This window comes from Sitophilus oryzae, unplaced genomic scaffold, assembly GCF_002938485.1.
Source record: "Sitophilus oryzae breed Bouriz unplaced genomic scaffold, Soryzae_2.0 scaffold_815_pilon_pilon, whole genome shotgun sequence".
In the NCBI taxonomy this organism is placed as follows: Eukaryota; Metazoa; Arthropoda; class Insecta; order Coleoptera; family Curculionidae; genus Sitophilus; species Sitophilus oryzae.
The window spans coordinates 3276489-3304199 of record NW_022147434.1 but is presented as its reverse complement, the minus strand read 5'-3'; the positions used below and the strand labels follow the sequence as shown (position 1 = coordinate 3304199).

Below are 27711 nucleotides of genomic sequence, written 5' to 3'. Positions count from 1 at the left end.
CATTTATGTTTTTTTTTTGCAATAAAGAATATATTATAATAATAATATATCATTATAGAAACAGTTTTTTGACATGGCTATTAGTTGAGTACTTAGGTAGGCCCCTAACATTAGTTTCAGCCCAGGGTCCCACAAATTCACGATCCGCCCCTGGTTCTCTCTATTTTCCATCATAAGCTCGCCGACATTTTCCCTTGTTATTTTAACCTTGCATATTTGTTCCGCCGATGCTCTAGTCTCCAAATGCCTACTACACTCGAATAATGTGTGATTGGCCGTGTCTGATGCTTCACAATACCAGCATTTTGTGGATTCCGCCTTAGTTATTCTAAACAGGTACTCTCCAAAAGCACCGTGCCCTGTCATCGCCTGGGTGATGTAGTAGTCCGTTTTCGTCCACGTGTTGTTTATCCAAACCCTCACGTCCGGGATAAATATCTTAATTCGACCCTGGTATGCCTCCCATCTGTTCTGCCATTTGTCCAGTATTATCTTTCTGACCTCTGATCGATACCCTGAGCCGTGCCTGTATATTAAATTTCTTTCCTCGATTTGTAGGATAATTGGGGGGATTTTTGCTAGAGCGAGAACAGCTTCTGTGGAAACTGTACGATACGCCGACACTACGCGTAGGGCTAGCACTCTGTTAATTTTCTCGAGGACTTTTTCATAGTATTTATAGTCTGTTGCCCTGCTCCAAATGGGCGAGGCGTACAGGATCATCGAATGCACAACCGAGGCAAGCATTCTCCTCTTTCCGTCACTGGGGCCTCTAATATTGGGAGTGATTCTGGTCAGCTGTTTGATGGTATCAACCGTCCTGTCCCTGATTTTAAGGACATGTGTAGTCATGCGCATCCCCGAATCAAGCCAAACGCCCATATATTTTATTGCCTTTTGAGGTCTGATGTGGCAATTTCCCAATTGGATATTTAAGTTCGTCGTCTTGCGATGTCCTACCAGAACGACTAGTTGACTGATTTTTCTGGTGCCAGATGTATGTCCATTCTATCCAACTTATTGGTTATAGTTAGGGCAGCTGTTTGTATCTTTTCTTCGAAGATAGTGATAGTCGGAGCGGTGATCAGGACAGCCAGATCATCCGCATAAGCAATCAGTAGATTACCTGGTCCAATATCGACCCTCAGGATCTGGTCATAGAAGATGTTCCACAAGGTCGGTCCAAGAATGGACCCCTGCGGTACCCCGCACGTCATCTTGTGTTTTTTGCCGTTTTCTGCAATTACATATCTTTTTGACAAGAAAGACTTAATCATAACGATGAGGTATTTACTAATCTTCATGCTCCCTAATTGTTCAACAATTCCTGTCCATGGGGCAGAATTGAATGCGTTTTTAATGTCTAATGTAAGCAGTGCCGCGTATCCCCTGTTCTATACGATTTCGTTTTAATACGGTCTACGTTACTCGTAACAATGTTTAACGCGTCTATCGTAGATTTGTCTCTGCGGAACCCGTATTGGTTTGGGTGTAGTCTGTTTCCATCCTCCAGTTCTTTCTCCAGTCTATCCCTCAGAAGACATTTTAACAGTTTGGCGCTTGCATTAATTAAACATATTGGACGATATTTTTTGTCTTGACTTCCATCTTTATTGGGTTTCTCTGCTAGAACAAGTTTGGCAATTTTCCACGAATTTGAAAACTGTCTGTTGATAAGACACTTGTTCAGGATCTCAGTGATTCTCTGAGGGTCTTGCATAGCAGCAATTTTGATAACTTCCACCGGTATGTAGTCCGGGCCAGGAGCTTTTTTGTTTTTCAGTTTACTTGCTGCAGAAGGCACCTCTTCTTCAGTAAACCATATTACATCATCCGGTATTTTTTTGGTATATCCCAACTATTTGACTGAGCTTTAGGGAACAATGTTGCGATCTGTTTTTCTATTATGTTATCTGTAACGGGAGCGTTGCGTCGGCCGATAAACTTTCTCATTACCAGTCGGTAAGCCTTGCCCCAAATATCGGACTCAAGCTCGTCACAGAGCTCTAGCCAATTCCTTTTCTTGCTCCTAATGATTTCTTTTTTAAGACTGTGCTTGGCTGTCAGTACCAAACTCACTTGAAATGATCCTCATCAAAAAACTAAAAATAATATTACTATACTATTTTAGTTTTTTAGATGAGTTTTCATCTGTTAGTGTAGCAGCTTCCTGATTATAAGTTTAATATTATCTTGTGCCTCTATATCCCACATTGTTTTCCTAGTATAACCTCACCAGGTGGTCGATTTTAACCCAGTTTGGTGTCTTCAGTGACGCAAAACATCTCAAGAAATTATCGTTTTTTATTCAAACCGGTGACATTTGCCGATCTTTCTCGTCAAACGATACCGGCATATCCGAAGTGTGTATTCTTGAACTTGACACGGCCGCCAAGCTATCACATGAAGACGCTCCGCGAAGAGGTGGAAGGTATATAACGATAGCCGATCGAAGGCCGCCGCCGAAGAAGTGCTTTCCGCGTTCTGGTGACCGTAAGAAGCCCCGCCGCTATTGCATCTTGTCCTTGAAGACGTCGTAGGTGAGACCTTGCCGATAGAGAAGAGTTGCATCTCAAGAGGGTGAGTGATTTTTCTGTATTTTAAAATGAGTTTTTATTTATTTTTTTTAAATTATATTATATTATCTACTATTATGTCTTCACGAAACGATTTATTTTTTCCATACACATATCTACAGGGTGGTACAAACTGTATTTGTGAAACTTCGGCAGCATATATTCTGCAGATAAAAATAAATCAAAAAGTTTCTATAAATGTATGCCCTAAAATGATTCGTTTCGGGCATACAGGGTGTAGAAGTTTCATTTTTATTTTGATTTTTTCCAAATAATTTCTGATCTAATGTCGGTTTTGAATAAAAACATAGATGAAAATTGGCGTCTGGGTGTTTTTTGACATGAGAAATTTGATGTCGATGTCAATATGATTTTTAATTGTAAGCGGAACCACCTACACGTTTCTGAAAGAGTAACAATTTTTCGTGCGTAGTTGTATTACTACTGAGTGAAAAAATATGCATTTCTACTGTATTTTAGATAAAAAAAAGTCCTCTTGATTAAAAGCTTTGCGAGTAATGGTTCTCAAGATATTTAGAATAGAAATAATCAATACATGACCCTATTGACTAGAATTAAACATGTTTACTCGATAGTTAATACATTGAAATAATAAATCTGGATTTTTTTGTGCTTTATCATAATTTTTTCTAGAAAAGTTTATGATCAATTAAAAAAAAGTTCCCAAATTTATCATTTCAGTCAAGTAACTATCGAGTAAAAATACTTATTTTTTTCGATAATGACGTATTGATTATTTCGATTTCAAATACTAGGTATCTTGAGAACCATTACTCGTAGCGCTTTTTATCAAGAGAACATTTTTACGTAAAAAAATATGAAAATATACAGGGTGGTAACGAACTATATTCGGGAAACTTCGGCAACATATTCTGTAGATAAAAATAAGTTAAAAATTTTGCATAAATTATGTCCTAAAATGCTTAATTTCAGAGATACAGGGTGTAGAAGTTTCATTTTTATTTCGATTTTTTCCAAATAATTTCTGCAGTAACATCAATATTTGGATGAAAATTGGCGTCTGGGAGTTTTTTGACATGAGAAATTTGATTTTGATGTCAATATGACTCCTACTTGTAGAGAGCGCCACCTACATATTTTTTAACTGGTTTGAAGAGTAATAACTTTTCGTCCGTACCTGTATAAAACTACTGAGTAAAAAAATATACATTTACGACGTTTTTTACATAAAAAATGTCTCTTGGTAAAAATCGCTGCGAGTATTGGTTTTCGAGATATTTGGAACCGAAATTACCAATACCTGTCATCATTGACATAATATTATATATTAAACACGTTGACTAAATAGTTATTAGACTGAGATCATAAATTTGAAAGTTTTTGTGTCAAAAGTTCAACAGAAACTGTTTTATCATAATTTTTTTGCAGAAAAATTTATGATTAATTTAAAAAAATAAAAATTTCCCAAATTTATTACTTCAGTGAAAGAACTATCTACTCAACGTGTTTAATTTTTCCGTCAATAATGACATGTATTGACTATTTCCATTCTAAATAAGTATCTTGAGAACAGTTGCAGAGATTTTTACAAAGAGATATTTTTTACGTAAAATGTCACAGAGATATATTTTTTCCCTCGGTAGTTTTATATAGGTACGGACAAAAAGTTATTACGCTTCAAAACAGTTAAAACACATGTAAGTGGCGCCCTTTACCAGTAGGTATCATATTGACATCAAAATCAATTTTCTCATGTCAAAAAACTCCTAGACACCAATTTTCATCATCACTTTACTTCAGAAATTATCTAGAAAAAATCGAAATAAAAATGAAACTTCTACACCTTGTATCTTCGAAACTAAGCATTTTAGAACATACATTTATACGAACTTTTTTAATTATTTTTATCTGCAGGATATGCCGCCGAAGTTTTCGGAATACAGTTCGGACCACGCTGTATATCTTTTCTCTCAGCAATTTAATACAGGTACGAGCAAAAAGTTATTACTCTTAAAACAAAACAGTTCAAAAACGTGTTGGTGACGCCCTCTTCAAATAGGAATCATATTGAAATTAAAATCAAATTTATCATATAAAAAACAGCCACAAAAACAGTACCCAATTTTCATCCAAATATCGATGTTAGTTCGGAAATTATTTAAAAAAAATCACAATAAAAATAAAACTTCCACACCCTGTATCTCCGAAACTAAGCATTTTAGAATATAAATTTATACGCACTTTTTTATTTATTTTTATCTGCAGAATATGCTGCCTAAGTTTCCCGAATACAATTCGGACCACTCTCAGAATATGCCGCTGCAGAATATGCACCTGCAGAATATGCCGCTGAAGTTTCCCGAATACAATTCGGACCACCCTGTATATTTTACTATGTAATATTTGTTCAAATACCGTATGACCTAAAAAACGGCGTCCAGTTCCCTGGGAAATGACGATCCATGACATTTCCCATATGAATTTACATATAAAAAGACAGCGATCTTTATTTCATAGCCATCATGACGCCGGTTTTTTTTTTCGATCATACAATATTTGTACACATACCCATTAAATACAGTGATGTCAACACAAGGTGGCTTATTGTTCCAAAAAGCTCCGTGGATTCACTTGTCTTTAAGTCTCTAGTTTTTATACAGCGTGTTTCGCAAATTGAGCTCTTACCACTGAGATCTCGGAAACGGTCAGAGATACAGGGTGGCTTAAATTGGGATGAAGTTGGTTGTTAGTGAGCCCAATGATAATCCGTTTAGTAAATGAACTTATCGTTCCAATTTTCGGAGATATGTATATAACTAAAATCACAAATAAAATTTTTCTTGGGCATCATCAACTTTATTTCTTAAGTAGAGACCTGGATTTTTTATTTCATTTTTTATCATTTTCAATAAAATCGTAAAAAATAAACACGAAAGCTGTAAATATGTAAATATCAGTTTTTCCACCATATTTCCGAAAATGACAAAGATAAGTTCATTAACTAAACGGATCATCAATGAGCTCACTAACAGACAACTTTACCCTAATTTAAACCATCCTGGGACTTTTTTAAAAACGTTTACGGCGGGATCCCATAATCTAAAAAAAAGAAATTACGACATGATATGGTTTGTTTAGGTACGTATAATTTGTTGTCTGCATATCCGTGGAATCGAAAACTTTATAAGAATTTCTGACAAAATAGTATATCTTGAAAACATAAGATAAAAAGAACTAACTGACAAAAATAATGATTTTGGATTTCTATGTTGTCTTTACTTTTAATAAATTAGTATCGACATTGGTATCGATATCGATACTGTTATTGCTGTAAAAAGGTCTACAATCGTTTCAGTCTTCTACAAAATTCAAATGAACCTTGATTGGCAAATTAAGTTTAATAAAAACACAGCAATACAAAATAACGAAAAAAAAAAAATAATTAAATAAATTTTAAAGAGTCGTTAATATTTTTTATGAACAGCAATTTGGTTTTCAAGTTCAAGTTTATTTTTTTTGTAAACCCGTACCTACTAGTTTATTTCAACTATTGTATTAAAACAATAATCCTTATAATAACAAATAATAATATACAATAATAACTACAATATTCAATATTAATAATAAACATTTTGAAGTTCAATTTTAATTAATGCCAGTTTAAAATTAAATAACAGTTTTTACATGTCTCTAGTATTACAAATTCGGTAACTAGGTCAATTAGAATCGTATGTAGGTGTACAGAAAAAAATAACACTTGCTGATAAATTGATTTCTAGAAAGTTTATTCTAAATTGATTAATGGGGGGGGACTTTATTGTAATATATTTTTTGGAAGAATTTGAATAAAAAATTTCGTGAATTAATTTGAATTGTCAAACTATTTTTAGAAACAAAAAGCAAAAAAAAAAACAAAGGAATACTAATATCAAACTTTATTAATCGAAAATTATTAATTAGAATAAATATAGATTAAATTAGATTAGATTTTTAAGGTGTCTTTTTAACAATTGCGTCTAGTCCCAGCAAGGCAACTATTAAGCTTTGGTTAGCGTGGTTATTTGGAGGGTGTTAATTCATTGGTTATTTGGTGGGGTTGGTTGGTTTTTACTAATTTATATTTGTTTTTTAGATATTCATTGATTTTCTTTATTTGTTTGTAATAAATTATATAGTACGCCGCAGCTGTTCTGCATCCGCTTTTGTCAAAAACTCTAACGTGATTGGTCAAGCTTAATAGTTGCCTTGCTGGGGCTAGACACATGTTTGTTAACCTATTCACGCTGTTAAAGTATCATTTAATCTACCCTTGCGGTTAAAGTACTATTTTATCTACTATTTTTGATAGTTATATGGCAATTTTAACAGTTGCCATGGAAAAAAAATGTTAAAGAAGTACAAATATATTTTTTCCATAGAAACTAACTGTTAAAATTGCCTTATATATCTATCAAAAATAGTAGATAAAATAGTACTTTAACCGCAAGGGAAGATTAAATGATACTTCAACAGCGAGGATAGGTTAAAAACTTTATTTTTTCTCGCACGTTTTTTAATTGCTTCCATTTTTGAAAATTTTTGTATTCCTTTTCATTAGATATTCGGGATTTAAATGGAAGTAGTTTGGATATGGGGTTTGTCGCCTCGGCCTGAATATCTGTTTGTAATTTACTTATTTCATTTTCAGCCATTTCTGGCTCCAATTCAATCAGCAATCGACACGAAAGAGAATTAAAAAATATTGACTCAAAACTGACAACTAAAGAGACAGCTTTATTTATTTGTCAAATTACATAGAAACCAACGCCAACCCAGCACAATATTTTTTCTACTCGTAATAAATTCCTTGAAATAATAATTTCTGAATATTTTTTAAAACGTAACTCGCTATGGAAAAAAATATTGTTTTATACACGACAATAAAATTGCATTTTATCGTCTTGTCTAAAAAATAACTATTAGTTCACGGAAGTTTTTAGTTAGTTACGGAAAGGGTAATAATACTTATCGGAAAATGTGATACTTTAACTGCAATACATATGATAAGTTTCCGGAATACAATTCGGACCACCCTGTATATTACGGGTGGTTGAAAAATCAACCATATTTCCATGTTCTTTTTTATTTTCTCTAAAACGGTGTGGAAATTTGGAAAAGTATAAACGGGTTTAACCACTTTAGAACAAGCCAAAATTTTTATGAAAAATTTATTTTTCTCAAAATGTCAATAATAAAAATGTCTTTCCTCTTGTAACGACAATCCGGGGACACAAACTATGAAAATTAAATTATTGACTTACCTCATTCCAAAATTTTTTGTTTGTCTTCTTTCATCAATGAGTCAAGGAAATAATTAAGTTAAATATAAACATAACCGGTATGTATACTTTCATTCGCAATTTCTTTTGTGATGTTATGTACTACATACATATATAATTAACGATTATTATTGTATGTAAATTGCTGTGCACATTAATATGTGAAATATTTTTTTAATTCCCGTTTAGCGTTGTTTGGATTCACTAGCTGTATTAAAAGATTAGTGAAAAATTTAAATACAATATGAAAATTAATTTAATTAAACTGTATATTATATTGAAACAAAAATGTTAACTGTTTAAAAGTGTAACAGTATTTTAAATTAACATAGACCTCAGTTTTTGCAAAAAAAAAGTTTCTAAATATTTCTTTTATTATTTTTAATGGGTACTCGATTATTTTAAGGAGTTGATATATTTTATTTTAAATATCATTTTATTGCAAGTAACATGTTGTCTGACATGGAATAAATTGAATAGATATACAATATGTTCGAAAAAAGACGGCGTCAGCGATGGCTATGAAATGAAGATCGCTGTCATTTTATATGTAAAATTATATGTAAAATTGTATGTAAAATTATATAGAAAATGTCATCGATTGTCATTTCCAAACCAACTGGACGCCGTTTTTTTCGATCATGCGGTACATACCTATCACGTATCTAAAATTGGCTTTATTAAAGATTGACAGATTATATATAACATCGATTTTACTAGGATTTTAGCTATTTTGTTATACTCAGTATATACTATATACAGGGTGGCGCATCTCCTTCGCCTCGGTTGATTATACGAGAACGGAAAGATGTAGAAACAATTTTTTTTATGGGTATATTATATGAAGATCGGCAACATGCATAATTTAAAATTATTTTTAAATGTACAGGGTGTGTCAGGACTAAGATCCATACCAAAGTTATATTTTTTCTTATGGAACACCCGGTATTTTATTTCATTTTTGAATTCTTGTTAATATGTTTAAAAGCTTTGGTTTTTTGAGATATTTAAATATGCATGCTATAATAAAAACGTTTGTCAACATCCTGTACATTACTTTAGTTAACTCTTGTACTGACTTTAAAGCAAGAGAAATAAACTTTCCTAAAAACGGTATTGCTTCCTTAAATGTATACAGGGGTATCAAAAATTGCCGGTCTATTTTAAATACTTATTTTGCATAAAAATTCGAATTTCAAATACAACACTATGTATTCTTTTAAATAAGTCAAAGCAGATTTAATTGCTCTTTCAAACTATATTAGGGTTTCCTATACCTATCTGGCTCAGATTTTAAATAAAATTGATATTTCAATAAAATGGCAATCAAGATAGCTGGTGTCGCCATGGCAATTTGCTAGCGACTGTTAGTAGCTATTTTAAAAATTGACATTAGTTTATTATATCTTATAATTAATTATCTTATAATTAATTACTTATAATTAATGAATTATTTTATACCCAAGAATTCTAAAATGAAATAAAATACCGGGTGTGTTCCATAAGAAAAATTATAACTTTGGTATGGATCTTAGTTCTGACACAACATGTACATTTCGAAATAATATTAAATTATGCACATTACCTCTCTACATATACCCATAAAAAATTTTGTTTCTACATCTTTGCGAGGCGAATGAGGTGCGCCACCGTGCCACCGTGTATAGTATTACTGAATGTATAGTATATTATAGTATACAGTATACTATATATAGTATACTTTTCAGGATACTATATATATTTTCAGTATACTTCATCCGACATGGAACTTTTTGGAGGATAAGTATGTGGGGTTGTATACCTTGATTTAAAATTTACACCCTTAAGCACTTTATATCAAACACCCCTCAAGCTTATTCTGTGTTGGATTAAAAAGAATCCTACCTTATAGGCTAGATTCCTTAAAAATCTTATTACAAATATAAAAGGTTTTTAAACATGTTTAAGAAATGAAAATCAAATTTCAATTGAATAAAATCTAGGTACTTACTATTTACCTACAATTTACCCTGTATAGAACTCTTTACAGTTAAAGTAACTGTAATCTAATCAAATATATAAAAAAATGCCTTTAGGCAACTCATAGTTTTGAAACAAAAAATACATCGTAAAATAATCACATAACTAATTTAGCAACAAACCCATAATTCAAGGTGTAAATGGATTTTATTTCTAATATAAAAATAGGTACCCTATGCTTTAAGTCTGCTTATGTTAATATAACGGTTCCCACAATCGCTTAAATAATTTTATTGTTTTCTTCTCCGAACCGGCATATAATCTCGTCAATTTTCAGAAAAGCGGTATTTTTATTTAAATGATCTTAAGATGATATTGAATTTCTACGAGTATATGTGTAGTTTGTCTGTGGTATATGTGTTATAAAGAAGTAGATATAAAACATGAATAATATATTATCAAAGTTAATACTAATACCCAGTATTACGTTGATATAATTCAAAATAACAAAATAAAATACACTACTCAAAACAATTATCGCATATTTGAATAAAAGTAATTATTACATATTTCTAAATGAAGCATGCATTTCTCTGCCTTTCTCTTGTGAGTTTTTTTTAGGATAATTAAGGTACGGACTGACATGTAATTTAGTTGCAAAAGTGAAAACAATACATTTTTATGGAGCCGATCGGCCCAATATTTGATTGCATTGCCTTAGGCTATACGCTGACAGGCAATTGTTAATTATTGGCCGACTATGGAGCCGCGCTCACATAAGAATCAAATAGTAGGCCGATCGGCTCCATAAATATGTATTGTTCTCACTTTTGCAACTAAATAGTCGGCCGACTAAAAATTACAGGTCAACGCGTAGACTTATTATTTCGAATTTCCCTTCACAGTATCAAAACTATTTAAAACTGTAAGTCAGGGAATTCAAAGTGTCGTGTTTTTTAAATTATTTTTTTTAGAAAATATGCGATAATTGTTTTGAGTAGTTTATTTACCGGTCTTTTTAGAAGTAAGGGTGATGTTTAACTATCTGGAATGTAAGAAAATATTCCGTAGTTTAAGAAAAAAAATACACATCTTCAATTACATTCCTGCAAGTCTGCATTCCTACAAGTCTACATTCCTGCATGTCCTGCAAGTATACAAAATCACACACCACAAGTCATCGAAATATTAGAGCACATATATAAAGAATCTTCTTTAATATGTATTATTATTTCTTTAAGCACTCGTGCTGTTTGAAAAGGTTCTTAGGTGTGCTTCTTTAACAATTTAAAACAGCAAGAAAGATGACGTTAATTAAAATTCTATCAATAACTATCTATCAAAGCCATAGATAAAAGAAATTCCAGCTATTATCAAAGAAGGACAACGCAATTATATTACCATAGAAACGCGATTTGAGTTTCAGGACTTTGAAAAAAATCAGCTATATTTTCATGCTTTTCTTAATTTTCTCTAAAACGGTATGGAAATTTGAAAAAGTATATAGACGGTATTAACCATTTTAGAAAAAGCAAAAATTTTAATAAAGATTGCATTTTACTCAAAAAGTCAAAAATAAAAAAGTTTTCCTTTTGTAAAAACAATCCGGGGACGTACTGTTAGAGCCATATTGAATAATAATAGATGGGGAAAGTATATCTAATGGGTAAAATATAATAATAGCTCCCGTTTATAGCGTTTGACGCCTTGGGAGTAGGGTTCCCAACTTGAGCATCGGCGATTCCGGGACAATCATTTTTAAGCTTTTAAATAATTGAAGCAAGACATTAAATATTAGAAAATAAAATATATTATGTGTGTAGTACACATTTTTTTAGTTTCCAGGTCCCGGCCAAGGCAAAACTTTCGCCGGGACAAACTTTCTGATTCCTGGTTAATCCCGGCCAAACCGGGACGGTTGGGAACCCTACTCCACCTTGACCTACTATACAGAGTGGCGCACCTCATTCGCCTCGGTTAATTATACCGAAACAGAAAGATGTAGAAAGAAAATATTTTATGGGTATATGTGGGTAGGCAATGTGCATAATTTAAAATTATTTTAAAATGTATAGGGTAGTCAGAACTAAGATCCATACGAAAGATATATTTTTTCTTATAAAACACACGGTATTTCATTTCATTTTTGGGTTCTTGGATATAAAATAACGCATTTATTATACGAGTTTAATATGTTTAAAAGCTTTGGTTTTTGAGATATTTAAAGATATATTTAAATATATATGCTATAATAAAAAAGTTTGTCAACACCTTGTATATTACTTTTCAGAATTAATTCTTGTGCTGACTTTCAAGCCAGAGAAATAAACTTTACTAAAAAATTTGATTGCTTTCTCAAATGTATACAGGGGTATCAAAAATTGCTGGTATATTTTAAGTATTTATTTTACATAAAAACTTCATTATTTCAAACGCAGCACTATGTATTTTTTTAAATAAGTCGAAGCAGATTTAAATGCTCTTTCAAACTATATTAGGGTTTCCTATACCTATCTGGCTCAGATTTTAAATAAAATTGATATTTCAATAAAATGGCAATCAAGATAGCTGGTGTCGCCATGGCAATTTGCTAGTGACTGTTAGTAGCTATTTTAAAATTGACATTAGTTTATTATATCTTATAATTAATTATCTTATAATTAATTACTTATAATTAATGAATTATTTTATACCCAAGAATTCTAAAATGAAATAAAATACCGGGTGTGTTCCATAAGAAAAATTATAACTTTGGTATGGATCTTAGTTCTGACACAACATGTACATTTCGAAATAATATTAAATTATGCACATTACCTCTCTACATATACCCATAAAAATTTTGTTTCTACATCTTTGCGAGGCGAATGAGGTGCGCCACCGTGCCACCGTGTATAGTATTACTGAATGTATAGTATATTATAGTATACAGTATACTATATATAGTATACTTTTCAGGATACTATATATATTTTCAGTATACTTCATCCGACATGGAACTTTTGGAGGATAAGTATGTGGGGTTGTATACCTTGATTTAAAATTTACACCCTTAAGCACTTTATATCAAACACCCCTCAAGCTTATTCTGTGTTGGATTAAAAAGAATCCTACCTTATAGGCTAGATTCCTTAAAAATCTTATTACAAATATAAAAGGTTTTTAAACATGTTTAAGAAATGAAAATCAAATTTCAATTGAATAAAATCTAGGTACTTACTATTTACCTACAATTTACCCTGTATAGAACTCTTTACAGTTAAAGTAACTGTAATCTAATCAAATATATAAAAAAATGCCTTTAGGCAACTCATAGTTTTGAAACAAAAATACATCGTAAAATAATCACATAACTAATTTAGCAACAAACCCATAATTCAAGGTGTAAATGGATTTTATTTCTAATATAAAAATAGGTACCCTATGCTTTAAGTCTGCTTATGTTAATATAACGGTTCTCAAAATCGCTTAAATAATTTTATTGTTTTCTTCTCCGAACCGGCATATAATCTCGTCAATTTTCAGAAAAGCGGTATTTTTATTTAAATGATCTTAAGATGATATTGAATTTCTACGAGTATATGTGTAGTTTGTCTGTGGTATATGTGTTATAAAGAAGTAGATATAAAACATGAATAATATATTATCAAAGTTAATACTAATACCCAGTATTACGTTGATATAATTCAAAATAACAAAATAAAATACACTACTCAAAACAATTATCGCATATTTGAATAAAAGTAATTATTACATATTTCTAAATGAAGCATGCATTTCTCTGCCTTTCTCTTGTGAGTTTTTTAGGATAATTAAGGTACGGACTGACATGTAATTTAGTTGCAAAAGTGAAAACAATACATTTTTATGGAGCCGATCGGCCCAATATTTGATTGCATTGCCTTAGGCTATACGCTGACAGGCAATTGTTAATTATTGGCCGACTATGGAGCCGCGCTCACATAAGAATCAAATAGTAGGCCGATCGGCTCCATAAATATGTATTGTTCTCACTTTTGCAACTAAATAGTCGGCCGACTAAAAATTACAGGTCAACGCGTAGACTTATTATTTCGAATTTCCCTTAACAGTATCAAAACTATTTAAAACTGTAAGTCAGGGAATTCAAAGTGTCGTGTTTTTTAAATTATTTTTTTAGAAAATATGCGATAATTGTTTTGAGTAGTTTATTTACCGGTCTTTTTTAGAAGTAAGGGTGATGTTTAACTATCTGGAATGTAAGAAAATATTCCGTAGTTTAAGAAAAAAAATACACATCTTCAATTACATTCCTGCAAGTCTGCATTCCTACAAGTCTACATTCCTGCATGTCCTGCAAGTATACAAAATCACACACCACAAGTCATCGAAATATTAGAGCACATATATAAAGAATCTTCTTTAATATGTATTATTATTTCTTTAAGCACTCGTGCTGTTTGAAAAGGTTCTTAGGTGTGCTTCTTTAACAATTTAAAACAGCAAGAAAGATGACGTTAATTAAAATTCTATCAATAACTATCTATCAAAGCCATAGATAAAAGAAATTCCAGCTATTATCAAAGAAGGACAACGCAATTATATTACCATAGAAACGCGATTTGAGTTTCAGGACTTTGAAAAAATCAGCTATATTTTCATGCTTTTCTTAATTTTCTCTAAAACGGTATGGAAATTTGAAAAAGTATATAGACGGTATTAACCATTTTAGAAAAAGCAAAAATTTTAATAAAGATTGCATTTTACTCAAAAGTCAAAAATAAAAAAGTTTTCCTTTTGTAAAAACAATCCGGGGACGTACTGTTAGAGCCATATTGAATAATAATAGATGGGGAAAGTATATCTAATGGGTAAAATATAATAATAGCTCCGTTTATAGCGTTTGACGCCTTTGGGAGTAGGGTTCCCAACTTGAGCATCGGCGATTCCGGGACAATCATTTTTAAGCTTTTAAATAATTGAAGCAAGACATTAAATATTAGAAAATAAAATATATTATGTGTGTAGTACACATTTTTTTAGTTTCCAGGTCCCGGCCAAGGCAAAACTTTCGCCGGGACAAACTTTCTGATTCCTGGTTAATCCCGGCCAAACCGGGACGGATGGGAACCCTACTTGGGAGTAGCAAGGTACAGCTTGCCATGCTGCAGCCGTTCGGTATACAAGGAAGATAATGTGGCTAGCACTACGCTTTAACCCCCTATTATTACCTCAGCATTGTGAATCCCAAGTACTCATTTAAGGCTGAGTCAACCTAGGTACCCAAACTACTTTTATTTTAATAAAAATTGTCGGCTGATGAAATGCCGGGTGTAGGATTCGAACCCACTACCTTGAGATTGGTAGACGAGAGCCTGTACCTCTACGCCACCGAGCACCGTGGCAAAATATAACTACTAAAGCTGAAATACCGTATGATCGAAAATATATAGCTGAAATACCGTATGATCGAAAAAAAACGGCCTCAAGTTGGCATGGAAAAAATAATTGACCACATTCACCATATAATTTTCACCATTTACTTATAGAACGGTAGCGATCTTCATTTCTAAGCCATCTTTGCGACACCGATATTTTTTCGATCGTATGGTATTTTTAACAAAGAACTTAATGTTATACCTAAACATTAAATTAGAATCCCAATAGAAAAATCAATTTACACGCCTAGATATTTCATTGTTATCTTTAATATGAAAAACCAAAAATGTATCGGAAAGTCTTCCTTAAAATAATCTAATATCCACAGAATTTTTTTCTTCGCCCAAATATTTGAATTTTGAATTAACTTTTTTCCAGCAGACTTTAATCTTTGACTCAGATACGCTTGACTCTTAATAATTCAATGGACGATATGGTACGTTAGTACCAGTAAAAAAACTATTTATTTACTTTGTATTTGTCATTTCTAACATTTTCTTATACCTATAACCATATTATGTATGCTTGAAACCGACAGAAGATAAATTTTTTTCTTCCTAAAACAGCTATTTTGTTAAATATACAGGGTGGTCCATTAGTGCGACGAAGTCCAATAACGTCGTTCTTGTCGAAGATATGAAAAAAAGTTTTATACAGATGTTGCATGATTTATAAAGGGGCGTATGCTAAAAATATTTTATTATATACAGGGGGTTTAAATTACACCCTCCATTTTTCTGTAGATAATCGGATTCGGCATAGAATTCTGCATATAGTACACTATTTTTATTTGAATCACTCTACAGTGTTGCCATTGTATTACTTATTTACTAAAACTTTGGTTAAAAATATTATAACCGAAGGGGTAAAAAAGTAGAGTGAATATAACTTTATTAACACTTGGCTATATTTTCCTAAACAACAAGAATATCAGAACAAATCCGCGTAGAAAAATTTACATTATTCTATACAGGGTATTTTTTATAGTACCAAAATCGGAATACTTAAAATACTATACCTCATAATTTCTTTTTAAATATTTCTCCTTTCTTATGACCCTGTATTTACTTATGAGCACCAGTCAAGGTAAAAGATAACTGTCAAATGAAGTTGTTATTTCAGAAATTTATCTATTTAGTGCTTTATTATTATTATTAAAAACTCATACTTACATCGAAAATATTAGCCATGAATTACACTACCGAAGAAAAAGTATTGATGATTAAATGGTATTATCAAGGAAATAGTTATCAAATGGTGTCGGACAAGTTTGCTGCTCTAAATCCGAATAGACCGATACCTGGAAAATCTACAATCGCAAGGAATATCCAGAGATTTGAGACCAAAGGTACCCTAATAAATAACTGCAGATGTGAAGCAAGGCAGGAACAAAGAGAAGATGCAAGAAATGATACCGACTTGGAAGTTTTATTGTGCGTGGACAGGGGCGGATACAGAAATTTATTTTAGGGGGCGCCCAAATAAAAAATAATGCAAAATATGCCTCTTAGAGCGCCATTTTTAACCCAAAAGCCTAATATTTAACCCAATTTACAGATTTTAGGGGGGGCCCGGGCCCCATGGGCCCGGGCATTGAACATCTTCTTAAATCCTAAAGTTCTAACAATTTAATAGTACCTAAATTAATAAGTTATTGAATATTGTAATAATACTATAATTAACTTTGTAATTGATTACTTTATTTTACTTTAATTCATATTAATTTGTATTTATAAATACATCTTTAAGATTTCCGATGTAGGAATGAGTTTTCAATAATAATAAAGCACTAAATAGGTAAATTTTTGAAATGACAACTTCATTTGACAGTTATCTTTTACCTTGAGTGGTGCTCATAAGTAAATACAGGCCCATAAGAAAGGAGAAATATTTAAAAAGAAATCGGCGATAACTCGTAAACGAGTTAATCGATTTTTTTTAAAAGATTTCTTATATCCCATCCGACGATGCAACACCCGGTATGTATAAAACTTTTTTCATATCTTCGACAACGACAACGATATTGGACTACCTCGCACTAATGAGCCACCCTGTATAGTTGTCGTTTTATTGGTCATTGGCGTTATATCAAAGATAGTATGTTAACGTGGTAACTGCAGAATAAAACAAGATATTTATGTAAAAGAATGTTTATAATAAGTCAATAAGTGGCCGATATATTAATTGGTATTTCGAAGACGAATCAAACATTTCGACAGACGATATCTAAAAAATGGCCGTAAATACAATTATCCTGTGAACTAAAATGATAGATGATAGATAACAACTGTTAGCAGACTTTACTAGACCAGACAACACTTTTCTTTTGAATAGACCATACTTCACTTCAACGTCAAATTTCCTAATTAATGTCTGACGTGGAAAATATAAAAATGCAATTTCATGCATAAGTTAATAAGTTTTTTATATTATTATCACACTATATCAAGCGACTAGTCCGACATTTTAATTATAATGGCGTCGTTATATAGGTATACATACATTCAACTAAATATGTCTAGTCATCACTTTCTAACATCATCTCTCAATCAATACAAATACACTCATCAAGAACCATCTATTGATGGGTTCAATTGCCTACCTGGTAGCAGGAATTTCATTTGAAGAATTAAATTCATTTTCAATATCACATCGTCAATTAAAAGTGACGTAAAGAACTGCATTTCTGGGATTTAATAAGACAATTAATATCAGGAATATTTGGGTAGAGTCTTTTAAACTTTAAAATTAAAAAAAATATATATTTTAAACGTAATAAGGAAAAAGCTGCTATTTTAATATTTCAAATTTAGGTATTGAAATATGTATATATTTTCATAATCTTTAGGTTAAACATATTCGGATGTGTACTTTTTATAAGTGGTACTGTGTGAATAAACTGTTTCATATCCCTATTTGCCTCTCCTGTAGAGGAGTGTCGCTTAGGTTCATATTAATGTCGATTAAGTTAGTAGGTAATATTCCAATTGCAGTTGAATAATGCTTCTGGATATTGCCAAATAATTTGATGTTGTTTCCTTATTGTAGTCCGGTAGAACTGTTTGTTATTTCAGGAATTCCAATGTTTGTTCTTCGAAGCATCTTCGAAGCAAGATGGAGCCAGACGAAAAAAATTGACACTGGGTTTCTTCATAGCCAGTATCACATTTTTGTTTCCATTATATTGTTCATGTGTGATTTCAAATGTTTTCTTTTCATTTACCACAAAATACCAAAATTTACCACAAGATACCTTGTGGTGACATTCCCATGCAGATGCAGTAATTTTCTAAATCTTCGCAGAATTAGAAAATTATTACCTACTAGTTGAAGCCTGGCGCATCCGCCACGACATCAGAAAAAAAAACTTTTTATTGATTTTTTTTAATTAAATGAAAAACAAAAAATCCGGCGACGACAGTTTTTAGAAGAGTAAATTAGCTATATTTTAGTAAAAAAAGCAACTTTCTAGAGCAAGTCGTTACTTCAGTAGAGACGACAAAGATAAACATTAGCATTTTATATATGTATATTGTAATATATTGAGTCTAGATATACGACATGCTTTATCATATGTTATCACATACGACTTATACAGATTTCCCTAGGACGTCAGAAGGTCATAGCAGCTAGAAGTAGTGCTAAATCAAGTAATAGCTTTCCTCGTAACTATATCTAAGAATGTCAGAATTTCCTAGGCGAAAATAACTACAATCCATTATTGTGTGGGAGAAACAGTAAGACAGGAAAGAACAAACCATTATCATCTTCATAAATAGGGATACGGGGTATGTTTATATTCAACCATGTCCCTGTTAATGTTTAATTTACAATGCTGTTTTTCTTAAATTACATAAAATCGGCTTGTCCAAAATTGTTCAAATTTGGCATGTGTTTTCAGCATACCGAGACCTTTAAAAACCCTATTTACGACATCGCTGTAAAATCAATAGGGGAGGCAATATTTGGTGCGTTCTAAATTTGCATAGGATTTCCTATGTTTCCAACGCTGATGCACCACCCGGTATATTCAGCATGGATCAATTTTACCCTAATCATCTTTGCCTTTCTTTTGAAGAAGATCGCTGTAATATGCATTCTTATAAGGACCACTGTATATAACTTGTATACCTGACTTTTTTACCTAGAATGTCAATATTTGTATATAGTGATGTGTATCCGCGACCTTAAATATCTATTGTGTCCCACTTTCTTGAGTTATAGCCCATCATACAGTCTATAACTCATCATACACGGGGATCTTCTTGTTGTAGGAGGGACAGGGTATTTCCCGTCCTCCGCTGACGATAGATGTCCATCCTCTACTAAGAGACCACCATCTACCTCCTACGAGGGTATACACCCTTTCACGGTTGGGGTTTAGCCCTCCGTACCCTTTTTACAGTCGAGGAGCTTGTCTCTGGAGGGTACCCGGCTGGAGGTAGTAGGAGGGGTAGGCTGGAGGATCTGTGTCCATCTTCTCCACCTCTCAACGTGGTCTCTCCTTAGACATGATACCGGTGTTATTCCAAATCTATAACAGAGAAAATATCCCTCTTTCTTTATTGCCTCCTTGGATTTGAATGAATTACACAGCAATGGTTAGTCGGTCCACTCCTACAGAGCTCCGCATGTTGAAGTAAGGAAGAGGAGAATACCATGGGTTACCTCCGGGTGCCCCAAGGTTGAGACCAGTAAGAGCCTATACCAGTAGTCTTCTATCTAGTCCCGCATCCCTTTGACCTGGCCCCACCATCATAGGATTTAGGTTTTTGGTGAGGTTGTCCGGGCGGTTAAGCTAAGACCCCTCTACGCCCTCTGCCCGTGATACATGACTACAGACAGTAAAGGGTGCCTGGTATGACGGACAGGGTAGTCCCATCTGGCATCATAATGTCTTGGTGCAATTATTTTCACGACACTACAGCCAGGGAAAAGACAATGAGATGCTTCTTAGACCCAGCCAGAGTTCTAGAAGGGATTCTCTCTAAGCACTTGCCTAGGAGTTTCCCCACCAACGACAAGGTCTCACATCTTCTAGAGGAACTTTTTTTACCTAACATGGATTAGATTTAACCAAGTGAGAGTTAGTATCACAAAGTAATCTAATCCGAGATACGTAACCACATTGTTTAATCTTTTATATTCCTAAATTAACGTCTCGTATTCCTAAGTCTCGCATATTTAACACCTAATTAAGCCGAAGCTGAAGAAGAAGATGCAACCATAGAAACGGTAAATTCTTCCGGCTCCATCGATAAATGAACAAATATCTTAAGCTGGAGGTCGAACTTGCTTATGCGTAAACATAACGGTAGAACATCGTATCTGAGTGTGTGTATAAGGACGTATGCACAAACCAGCTCTAAACCTTATAAAAACCAACATGCCGTATCTTCTTTTAATGTCTGTTTTGTGCGGTTGTTAATGTAAGCGCGGTCGAAGATATAAAAAAGAAAAAATATGTGTGTAATTAGCATCGGTGGGCGTTGTTGGACTTTGAAGTGTGAATGCTTCCGAGTAAATTTACTCGTTGGGTTTAATAAGAGACGGCTTGACGGTTTAACGTGTTTGATCAAAACGTTGAACATCTGTTTGTAATTATTTTTGTAGACGCTGTCAAATATTTTTCGAGTACTTCACAATGACTTTATTGTGAGACTAGACAGGCACACAAATTAAGTACAGAACAATTATTCAGACTGGCTGAAATCGTGAGAGTTATCGCCATTGGAAAAATTGGTAACATTACGAGGACCTGATATGACACAACCAGAAGAAGAACATCACTAGAGCAAATGATGCATGGAATTATTGTAAGGGGATATTCCACATGATTTTGACATCAATGCAGGGCTGACCATAAAATAATTAACTAGAAAGAAGTGTCAACTCTGTGTTAAATCATGGAAACACGATACGCCACCGAAAGCCTTCGTTGTCGTCTGGAGAACTAATTTTCCAATTGACAGGTCGGGACATGATGCATGTTAAGGACATGATGGCTTAATTTTGATTTCCGTTTCCGGTTATTCAATGGCGGGCCCTCTTTCAGTTCAAATGTATTTTGTATTTTTTCTTTTCATAAATAAAACCAAAAAATAATTTATTCACATATATTTATTTGAAATATGGAACAACGTGACTAAATAAATATAAAAATATAGAGAATTGTATTGTTTTAATACCAATTAATTATTAAGTTATTATTAGTTAATTATATGCACTTTTAACGTAAATTAGTTAAGGTATAAGCATGACTTACAGTAATTTGTAAATAAACACACGTATTCGCAGACTTCAAGGACAGAAAACGGACACAGGAACATGAAAACGGGAGCCTTATACAAAAACCTGAAAACAGAAAAACAATTTTTTTTATACTAAAATTAATAATGTAAAAATATCAATAGGTATAAAATATAAATATACTGTTTAAAAAAAGCGTCCATTATTCCCAAAGAGACCTGGCTTATAAATCAAAAAGAAGCAAAAAGAGACTTAGTCGGATAACATAATCAGATTATCAGTCTGATTTATTGCATTATTGACAATAAATCGCACATACTGGAGTAACTAATGTTGGCTATAGTTAAAAATGATCTTACCTTGCTGTAAATTGTTTCCATTTTCAAAAAAATCGCCGATCAAAGAGATTATAACACCATTTTCTTGCATCTAAAAAATGTAAACACAGTGTTTATTTACTACCTATTTTTCATATACATGGGACATACCTACTACTGTAAGAGCGAGTAAGAAAAATATAATATTTTTTTTTTGTTTATATAGCATAATATATGAATGGTGTTAATATCAATTTAATATTCAAACAACATAAACAAAAGAAGCTAAACTCACCTTAGATGCCGGGACACTTGTGTAATGCTCTCACTCTATGATCACGCAATTTGCAATCTATAAAAATAAAATATACTTGAGCATCACTGGAAAACGCACATGATCACATCACCATAATCGAGTATATAAAATAGTTAAATATTTTTGTTGTTCCGTAGCTAAGCGACAAGGCGTCTGTCCCACACACAAAAGGGATGGCCACAAAGCGACATAGCATAATGTTGTTGTTCCGCAGCTAAGCGACAAGGCGTCTGTCCCACACACAAAAGGGATGGCCACAAAGGCGTCTGTCCCACGCTCAAAAGGGATGGCCACAAAGGCGTCTGTCCCACGCTCAAAAGGGATGGCCACAAAGGCGTCTGTCCCACACACAAAAGGGATGGCCACAAAGGCGTCTGTCCCACGCTCAAAAGGGATGGCCACAAAGGCGTCTGTCCCACGCTCAAAAGGGATGGCCACAAAGGCGTCTGTCCCACGCTCAAAAGGGATGGCCACAAAGGCGTCTGTCCCACGCTCAAAAGGGATGGCCACAAAGGCGTCTGTCCCACACACAAAAGTAATACTAAAATACCCTTCTCTATCTACTACTAAAGCTCAGTGATAACTGTTAACTAAATAATATTAAACTACTCTCATACAAATCCCAGTAATGCCCGTGAGTGAACAAAATACACTCACATAACACTAAAACACTCTTTGATAAACATCTATCTTTGAACTAAACAATATTAAAATGCCCTTTGATAAATACTTGTCTACTATAAAACACACACACACAAAAGTAATACTAAAATACCTTTCTCTATCTACTACTAAAGCTCAGTGATAACTGTTAACTAAATAATATTAAACTACTCTCATACAAATCCCAGTAATGCCCGTGAGTGAACAAAATACACTCACATAACACTAAAACACTCTTTGATAAACATCTGTCTTTCAACTAAACAATATTAAAATGCCCTTTGATAAATACTTATCTACTATAAAACACACACACACAAAAGTAATACTAAAATACCCTTCTCTATCTACTACTAAAGCTCAGTGATAACTGTTAACTAAATAATATTAAACTACTCTCACACAAATCCCAGTAATGCCCGTGAGTGAACAAAATACACTCACATAACACTAAAACACTCTTTGATAAACATCTGTCTTTCAACTAAACAATATTAAAATGCCCTTTGATAAATACTTGTCTACTATAAAACACACACACACACACAATTATAATCTGAATTTAATATTTTTTGATAAATGGCGACGTCAGTCAAAATAATCATCAACAATGCAAACCGCATCGTCTAGGAAACAACATTTTATACATGCGGTCAAGAAAAGTCAATTAGAGATTCAAATAAAATATTATTTCTTAAAATAACACAATTTAATATAAACAATTTTTTAACGGAAAACAAGACTCTTACAGTCGGCCATCCTGCTAGAAGCTCGTCCCGAGCTTGCCTAATCGGATTTCATTAGGATTACGCCTAATATCGCCTAATTATCGGATAAATACGCCTAAATATCGGATAATACTAAATCTCCATATTTACCATATCCTTCACTAGCAGCTGAATCTGAAACTTCTCCACATGCCTTCCAGTGTCTCACTGCCACCGTTCGTTTAGTCAACTTTACGTTTGTTTCAATAAGTGGACTCAATATCCACCGTGTACCTATCATGTGAGAATTCGGATTTTATTACCATTGGTCCGCTGCAGACGGAAAGTAATCTACGGCTGATATGACTGTTGGTGCTGTTTTCTTGATAAGCACCAAATCACCTATCTTGGGCTGTCTTGCTTCTTTACGAGTTTTATCAAAGTAAACTGTCTGTTTGCTTTCAGTCAGCTCAGTTATTCTGCTTGTTCTTTCTCTTTCAAGTAAAAGATTATCTACTACCCGAGGTATTCATGTAACTGCATAAACCAATCACTAATCGGTTGTTTGTCTTTAAACCGAGAGACAAATATAAAACAAATATACCTGAATTTATACACAAACAAAACAATTTCAATTCAAGAATTATTATTATATATCTGCCGATAAGCCTTGAGATTTGAGGTCCCGGAAGAATTCGTTTAGCGTGTAGTAGCTCTTTGATATAGAGAATTTATTTAAATTAATATTTTTTTTTGTTTAAGTTCAGAGGTTCAGAGTGATATCTATGCACGAATTCACTTGAAGTTTTTCCGGTGTTCTTATTTGGCATATTGTTTATGGCACTTTCTTGATGTTGGTGTCCTTTAGAGTTGAGATCATTTAGAGTTCCTTTAGAGTTGAGATCATCAGTGAATTGTGGATTGTGTAATTGTAATGTTCAATTTGACTATTAGCTCTACACGTTGCCACCGCTAATTTGTATGGATGTATCCGCTTGTTACAGCGTCCTTCGTCTGTTGTCCCAATATCTCCTGATAGTATAGGTTCCTTTCCGACATGTCTCGTCGAATCCTTGATTCCAGGAAGGTTTAGGTCAGCCTGGTTTACGTTTGTTTCTAGGTGTCTACTGCAATACTTGCTTTGGTATTCTGTCGTCAGCCATTCGTTGTACCTACATGTGGCCGTACCACTGTAGTTGTTTTTCTTGTATATCTTTACAATGTTACCATCCACCTTCATTTTTTTTTCATGTATTCTCTCGTTCCTAATTCTGTTTAAACGAGAGATTCGGGCTGATCTTCACCAGAAGTCCATTTCGGTAGACAACAACTTCTTTTTATGTTTTTTTTTGCTTAACAGCCATACCCCAGAGTCATATAACATTGCGCTTTTCAGAATCGCGTTATAGATCAGTTTTTTTTTCTGTGATCCGAGATATTTTTAAATTAAAGCACCAACGCTACTTTCACAGGTATACTTGCTCGTTCTTGACAATAAGCACTGAACATTTTAGATGTGAAAACAGATCAGTGATAATCCGAATAGGTCGTTCAAATAAAGCAGATATGTCATCCAAAAATATCAACACTTTACTCGTCTTTGTTGTACTGACGGCTTTCATGAAAATAAACTTAGTAAAGGCATCTATGGCGTTAAATAATTATGATTCTTCTTTCTGCTTTTTGGATAAAGTCCGAAGTAATCAAGATAGACGGTATGCATTGGAAGTTCTTTCTTCTGTTGGTCGTTTTCTTTATTCAAGCACAGTCTACAGCACTTAATGTATTTCCCACATTAGCTTTCATCCGGGGAAACCAATAATACCTAGTAAATTTTTTAGCAGCTAAGTGGTTCAAATCATCGTGAGAAGTTCGAACTACATGAAATCACATTTTTTTGCAGAACTACCCATTGTAGTATTTTGGCTTTAGTTCTGTAGACTTGTCCTTCACGTATGGGATAGTCTTTGTAGATTCTCCTAGCATGTTCAGTATCCAGCAGTTCTGATAGTAACTTGCTCACTTGGTGATATTGGCACTGCATGACTGATCGCAAAGTTATTTTCTGTACATCATTTATTCCAGGAGAAGAACTAGCTTCAGACAAGAAAGTTCATCTTTCATTACACGAACGCTCCGTTGTCAGGTAAATATCCACCGATCTTTAAATGCCATCGATTTGTAGTTCTAAATTGGTAGTATCCAAAAATTCAACTCTGCCATCACGATGTCCTTTCAATACACAACATCGAGATATATGTATAGGTAAAGTCATAGGATTTGCTTCACTCTTCTATATAGTGTTACATGTACTTTCAAAATCTATGTATGCTTTCGACGTTCGGCCATATACTTTTACTACTCTGTAATATTTTTGACTGGTTTTGACTATCAGGTCGTACCGAATCTCTTCTGTCTCGTGACAAATTTTGAAAAATTTCCAAATTATTTCATATTCTGACTTTCTCTTGTTGTTTGAACTCTTTTCTAGCCACATTCATACGTCTTTTCTTTGGTCTATCTGCCATCAGTTAAGTCGTAGTTAAGTAATTAAGTTGTAGTCGAAGTAAGTTGGCCGCTATTTCTGTCGCCCATACAAATTAAATACATCACTAGTAACTGTAATTTTATTAATAATAATACTACATATTTATTTATCCACAAATAATGATCTAATAACATAATTTGGGCATGTCAGATATCTTAAATAAATACAAACTTATAATAAAAATATGTATAAACTGAAAATACGCAAAAATATATTATACATAGACCTGAAAAGCTCAGATCCCACTTCTGAATTGTAAGAGCGAGTAAGAAAAATATAATATTTTTTTTTGTTTATATAGCATAATATATGAATGGTGTTAATATCAATTTAATATTCAAACAACATAAACAAAAGAAGCTAAACTCACCTTAGATGCCGGGACACTTGTGTAATGCTCTCACTCTATGATCACGCAATTTGCAATCTATAAAAATAAAATATACTTGAGCCTTACTTGAGCATCACTGGAAAACGCACATGATCACATCACCATAATCGAGTATATAAAATAGTTAAATATTTTTGTTGTTCCGTAGCTAAGCGACAAGGCGTCTGTCCACACACAAAAGGGATGGCCACAAAGCGACATAGCATAATGTTGTTGTTCCGCAGCTAAGCGACAAGGCGTCTGACCCACACACAAAGGGATGGCCACAAAGGCGTCTGTCCCACGCTCAAAAGGGATGGCCACAAAGGCGTCTGTCCCACGCTCAAAAGGGATGGCCACAAAGGCGTCTGTCCCACACACAAAAGGGATGGCCACAAAGGCGTCTGTCCCACGCTCAAAAGGGATGGCCACAAAGGCGTCTGTCCCACGCTCAAAAGGGATGGCCACAAAGGCGTCTGTCCCACGCTCAAAAGGGATGGCCACAAAGGCGTCTGTCCCACGCTCAAAAGGGATGGCCACAAAGGCGTCTGTCCCACACACAAAAGTAATACTAAAATACCCTTCTCTATCTACTACTAAAGCTCAGTGATAACTGTTAACTAAATAATATTAAACTACTCTCATACAAATCCCAGTAATGCCCGTGAGTGAACAAAATACACTCACATAACACTAAAACACTCTTTGATAAACATCTATCTTTGAACTAAACAATATTAAAATGCCCTTTGATAAATACTTGTCTACTATAAAACACACACACACACAAAAGTAATACTAAAATACCTTTCTCTATCTACTACTAAAGCTCAGTGATAACTGTTAACTAAATAATATTAAACTACTCTCATACAAATCCCAGTAATGCCCGTGAGTGAACAAAATACACTCACATAACACTAAAACACTCTTTGATAAACATCTGTCTTTCAACTAAACAATATTAAAATGCCCTTTGATAAATACTTGTCTACTATAAAACACACACACACAAAAGTAATACTAAAATACCCTTCTCTATCTACTACTAAAGCTCAGTGATAACTGTTAACTAAATAATATTAAACTACTCTCACACAAATCCCAGTAATGCCCGTGAGTGAACAAAATACACTCACATAACACTAAAACACTCTTTGATAAACATCTGTCTTTCAACTAAACAATATTAAAATGCCCTTTGATAAATACTTGTCTACTATAAAACACACACACACACACACAATTATAATCTGAATTTAATATTTTTTGATAAATGGCGACGTCA

General features: G+C 33.3%; 1 protein-coding gene across 1 annotated transcript in view; it reads left to right on the top strand.

The window, feature by feature from the left end:
- The first annotated feature begins 2456 nt into the window (after positions 1 to 2456).
- The window catches only part of LOC115889522, a 47843-nt gene continuing 22588 nt past the window's right edge, over positions 2457 to 27711 (top strand). Inside the window, exon 1 of the mRNA XM_030909545.1 lies at positions 2457 to 2580. The gene's annotated coding sequence lies outside the window, so the exon portion shown is untranslated. The remainder of the gene's footprint in view (positions 2581 to 27711) is intronic.